Source organism: Terrapene carolina, unplaced genomic scaffold (assembly GCF_002925995.2).
Source record: "Terrapene carolina triunguis isolate 2854851 unplaced genomic scaffold, T_m_triunguis-2.0 Scaffold68, whole genome shotgun sequence".
Classification (NCBI taxonomy): Eukaryota; Metazoa; Chordata; order Testudines; family Emydidae; genus Terrapene; species Terrapene triunguis.
In genome coordinates, this window is record NW_020664419.1 from 13,858,619 (window position 1) to 13,864,618 (window position 6,000).

Below are 6,000 nucleotides of genomic sequence, written 5' to 3' on the forward strand. Positions count from 1 at the left end.
AGTTAATAGTCCTCATAGTGAAATACAGCTTTCACCACAGTTTAAATTTAAAGGGATTTTCAGAGCTTCAGATATGCTGTATTCCTAAATTTCACGCTGGCAATAAACATTTGCTCTGGTGCCTTGGTTGGAATTTTTTATCTACAGGAGTATCTGAGTAATAGATCTACCCATAAATCAAATGGACAATTTCTGTTGAGAGTTATTTTAAAAGCTAAGAGACTGAGGGGCCAAATCTTCAGTTGGTGCATATTGGCTCGTGTAGATCCCTTTAAGTTGAAGAAGCTACGACAGTTTACACCTGTTGAGGACCTGGCCAAGAGTTTTCAACAATGGAAAGCTTCTAAAAGCTTCTTCCTTATAAACAATTTGGAGGGCTCACAAAATCAGGCCTTTTGGGGGTTCCTAAAAACAAATAATAAATGTGAGCAGGATTCTTTCCTGGCTCACACATCGTCAACAGCTGACTTTGTTTTAATTGCAGAAACCTTATTACTGCATGACACAAGAACCAGAAAGACCACAACTTGACTTGCACATACCAGATTGTTGTTTTTATTTTAGGCTGCCAATGCAAAAACTCCCAGCCCATCTTTTTCCTTGTAATCTGAGCAAGTTTGATTTGGAGCCATTGAGAAACAATGAGCATGGAACCTCATGAGGTCATTGACAGAGAGGGCCAATTTTCAAGCCTGCTTTCCTAAGCAGTGCAAAAGAAGGAGGCTTTCACCTTAAATCTCCTACTTAGGATATTACCTGTGAGCGGTTCCCAGCAGGTATAGAGCTGGCATAGCCTGCTCCTAAGCTTTCTTTCCCTGTGGCCTTCAGCCACAATGCACCCTGGCTATGCTGACCTGGCAAACTGTACTTAGGGCCCATTACTAGCTGGTAGAAATTAGAGGACCCCCGGCCACTTTAACCCTTCCTGGAATTGGGGCAGCAGCACGGAATCAGGGAGCTGCAACACTGATAGCTCCTCTGAGCACAGCAGAGAAGCGGACCTAAAGTAAAATTAATAAAGCATATTGATAAAGTGACTAATTCCCACATATGTACGTTCAAGCTGACATTCCAGCACCCAGATACCATTTTTGAAAGCTTAGATAAGAATTCAGGAACCTAGAATGAGTATTAGTCATCTCTTAAAATGCCTATGTTTGGAAATTGAGCTTGCAATTTGCCAAGAAAACAAAAATTGCACTCTCATTCTATTGTATGAAATTTGCTGTCAAACGAGCTCACACACATTTTACACTATTAGCCCCAACTAGCTACAACTAGCCATTATTAGCCTACCACTCCACATGCGCAATACTATTAATTCAATTATTTTGCTTTGGATATTACTATGAGTGGACTGTATGACTGTATTACTGAACGATTAGTACAATAATGGAAAATAAACCTAATACTCCTACTGGAGCAATGTCAGTTGACTAATATTCAATCCCATCTTGGCTCCATGCAGCAGTATTTGGACAACACTGTCTGTAAAGTGTCAGCCACAAATACAAAACAGTCATCAACAGGAAGGTAAGAACAGAATTTGTTACAAACCTGGTGCTAACTAGGCCAGAATTTTTGAAACACCTTTGATTTCAGGTTGAAGCAACACCAAACCTTTTAAACACAGAGCACACCTAAGCAAGAGACAGCTGTGAATGATTTGCTCTACCCCGACCATAAAACTCAACATGATGTGCCAAGAATCTGAATTATGAGGTCATGGGGGGGGGAGGGAGAAGAAGCAGGCTTCAAATAATGAAGTGTCACCCACAAAAGAGGGGGGAAATAATGGAAAAAAACGATGGTTATCTCAAGTCTGGGATAATTTGCAGTAACCTAGGATGACAATTATTAGTACATGAACCCAATACAAAACCATGTGTTTATTCTCGCTTCAGCATTGCAAAATAAAACCCATTTTAAAGTGTAAAGCACTCTGCTGAAACAGAAAAGTCTCTTCATTTCTGAAGTTGTTATTTTGCATTTTATATAAATCACATTTTCTCACTAATGTAATAACATCTCTCACTTGATGAAAAAATAGCCGACTTAGAAGGATACTAGTTCCTCCTCGTGCTGTTCCTAGAAACAGCCATAAAAGGTTTAAGTTGCAATATTTGGGGAGTGAGGAAGAATGCTGGGCACAATTTGTTAAGAATAAGAATTAGATTTTCAAAAAGAAATGTGTTTTGTCTTTGCATGTCCTCCTAAAGCCGTTGATTTGGCAGTTTGATGATCCTATAATAATAAAGCAACATCCTCATTTTGGCTACCATGCTGAGCTAACCAGGAGAATCATTTTAAGACCAATTGACTTTATTGTCTCCATACTGATTTCATGATTGCTTAGGTAATGAAGCAGAAGAGGACTGCTGAGAAAGCACAGTAGGAATTTAACCATAAAGAAATTAAGGTGAACTGAATTCTGTCACCTTGGAAAATGGGAGCCCAGAAGGAGGAACAACAGTGCCAGGAGATACTTACCATTTCTGTAGGAAGCTCACTAGGATGTAGTGCACAACATCATTGAATTTACTGTGTTGTTTGTATTATAATAGTACCTAGCGATGCTAATCAAGATGAGGGCTTCATTGTCCCAGGAGATATACAAACAACGGGTAACAGACAGTCCCTGTTCTAAAGAATTTACAATGTAAACAGACAAGACTGACAAAGGATAAGAGAAAGGAATTATTTTTTAGAGCTGATTGGGAATTTTTCTCCTTTTGGGGAGTGAAGGTATTTCTTAAATTGAAAATTTTCAGTTGCTGAAAATTTTATTTCTGGTTTGGGGTTTTTTTTTTTATGAAAACCTGGGTTTATTTATTTTATTTATTTATTTTTGGTCAGAACAGGTATTTGCCTTGTTTTTTAAAAAGTGGAAAAATTTTGACCACCTCTCTTGGAATACTCCAAAGGAAGTATTATTCCCATTTTACAGATTGGGACCTGAGTCACAGAGAGACTAAGGGCTTGGCTACACTTGCAGCTGTACAGTGCTGTGAGGTAAACTTGTCTTCGTACAGCTGAGTAGGGAAAGCGCTGCAGTCTGTCCACACTGACAGCTGCCAGCGCAGCGGCATGGCCACACTTGCAACATTCGCAGCTGTGTTGGGAGTGGTGCATTATGGGCAGGTATCCCAGCATTCATGTGGCTGCAACGTGCTTTTCAAAACGGGGGGAGGGGGAGGAGTGTGACAGGGAGTGTAGGGGGAGAGAGAGTGCTTTTTGGAGCGTGTCAGCACTCTATTTTGCAAGTTCCAAACTCCCGCCCCCCTGCTCATTCATTTACTCACTCAAAGCAAACAGCAAACTGTTTGCTTTTTCTCTGTGGTACGAGCTTTGAAACCGGCACTTCTGCATTCCTGCAGCCGGTCACAACAATGGAGAGGATTGGCCACTTGACAAGGTAATCAGTACAGCACTGCAGGTTGATTCCTGGTACACACTCACAGGGGAGAGTTGTAGCCACTCTGCTGTATCTCTTATGCTTCTTGGGGAGGTGGAGTACCTGCAGCGGTGTACCCAGGGAGATACAGCACTGTACGTGCCTTGCCAGTGTAGCCCGTCAGTGAGTTACAGCGCTGTGGGCGGCTTTACAGCACTGTAATTTGCAAGTGTAGCCAAGGCCTAAGGTTATTTCTACACCTTAGCAGCACAGCTATGGTGCTTCAGCTGTGCTGCTGTAGCACTGTAGTGTAGACACTTCCTACATTGATGGAAGGGGTTTTGCCATTGATGTAGTTAATCCAGCTCTCTGAGTGGCAGTAGCTAGGTCAATGGAAGAATTGTGCCATCAACCTAGCCATGTCTAAAGTGGGGGTTAATTTGACCTACTTACGGCACAGATAGCGTGAAATTTTTCACAGTCCTGAGCAGTGTGGCTAGACCTGACTAAATTTTTTAAGTGTAGACCAGGCCTAAATGACTTTTCCAAGGCCACACAGGAAATCCCTGGTACATCTCAAGAGCCAGTCTAGTGTTTTAACCACAAGACCCTTCTAACACACAACAGCAGATTCCCTTTTCCCCCTCATGATCATGAAACAGCAGATTATGTATACTGATTAACCAGTTTAAACCTGAATTCTCATTTAGATAATTTAAACTATCTTCATGTGCACAACAGCCATGCAAGACACAAAACTGAGGCTAGAGAGAACAAAATTGTGTCTATATATAGTAGATTCTTCGACCAATCATGGCTATATAATAAAACATACAAAAAATAACTGTAAGGCCTGATTCTAACAGCTGCTGAGATCCTGGTTTCCGATTGGCTTCTTTAGGACCAATTGTCACTCGCTGGCCCTTTTGGATGCCAGCCATAGGTTTTTATTCAGCAAGACACTTAACACATGCATAACTTTAAGTACAACCCTAAGTGTCTTGCTCAACTGGATCTATAGTTTGGAATTTAGGGGGCATATTAGATTAATGGACTAAAAGTTTAATTCTGCGACCAGAGTTCAGATCTCAATGTAAGTCACATAGGAATGGTTGCACATTTTCTGTTGAGACTTTTTTTTTTTTAATGGAAAATTGGGTTTTCAACTAAACAATTTTATTTGCAAAAGGCATCTGATTTTTGCAGATAATGTGGACTTTTCCTCAAAAAATAAAATACTTCCAAATAAAATGTTCAGACTGGGGGTGATACCACAGTATCTTGTGGGAGTTGTTTGGGTGCCTCACATGCCCCCCTTTTTTCTCTATGGGACAGGCTTCCTGCAGGACTACATCTTCCAGGGTGCATCAGAGTCATGGGACTCCTATGATACCCAGCAGGGGGGTCAGCAAAAGGGGAGACTGTGATGTATAGGGAAGATAGTCCAGCCAGGGAGCCCACCTGAGAGAGGGGAAGGAGGCGCAAGGCACCACAATAGCATTTCTGAATGGAAACTTCTTGGATTTTGTCCAAAATTGTTGGTTTTCAACTTTTTGTCAAAAGGTCAAAATTTTCCTTGGAAATTTGAAAAAAAAGTCATTTTTTGGTTGGTTTCATTGAAGTGTTCTGAAGAAAGAAGAAAAACATTCTCTGACCAGCTTGAGTCACAAGTTAAGGAGCTTTTCTGGCTCATTCAAGTCCACATTTGTGAACAAATTCATCCACCCTTTCACATAGTTGCTAAGAGAGGTGCACAACTAATAAAAAAAATCTCTGATATCATTCACTCAAATAAAATATGGTCTTCACTCAGTCTTTATTAGAGTCCTTTTGTGCTCACTTTCAGTGAATATTCTAACAGATGAGTAAGATATATAGAGAGGGACTGTTCATTTTGCACTTACAGATGCACTGGCAATCTGACTTTAAAAAAAGAGTTACACCATCTGGTCAGGAAACAAAGAAATAACTTGTGACCTGTGTGCCCAATCAAAACTAAGCAGCACAGTTAAAATTAAAACATTTCAGGTTTCAAATAGTCACAAACATCTAAAGATCAAGAATTGTTCAGTGAATAATTATGGCAAACAGAAAGAGAGGCTAAATTCCTCAGACACATTATTTGCTCACAAGAGATTCAGGACTAGAATAATAAGGGTGCTGCAGGTCAATACGGAGGTGAATTGATAGCTCTGTGTAGGGAAGGTTGTGCAACTCGTGTTTGGCTCAAGCTTTCACATTAAGAAGTATTAAATTCCTCACTGGTTAATTTTACTCTCTCTCTAACTAAACAAAAATGTTTCAGTAATTAGAGGAAAATATAATGTCCAAAAGTGTTTCAAGTAGCTCCAATAATACACCTCTACCCCGATATAACGCTGTCCTCGGGAGCCAAAAAAATCTTACCGCGTTATAGGTGAAACTGCGTTATATCGAACTTGCTTTGATCCGCCGGAGTGCGCAGCCCCACCCCCCCGGAGCACTGCTTTACCGCGTTATATCCGAATTCGTGTTATTTCGGGTCGCATTATATCGAAGTAGAGGTATATTCGTAAAGTTGAATTTTCTTACTATGTGCTGCAAACCAAGGGCTTGTCTACACTACC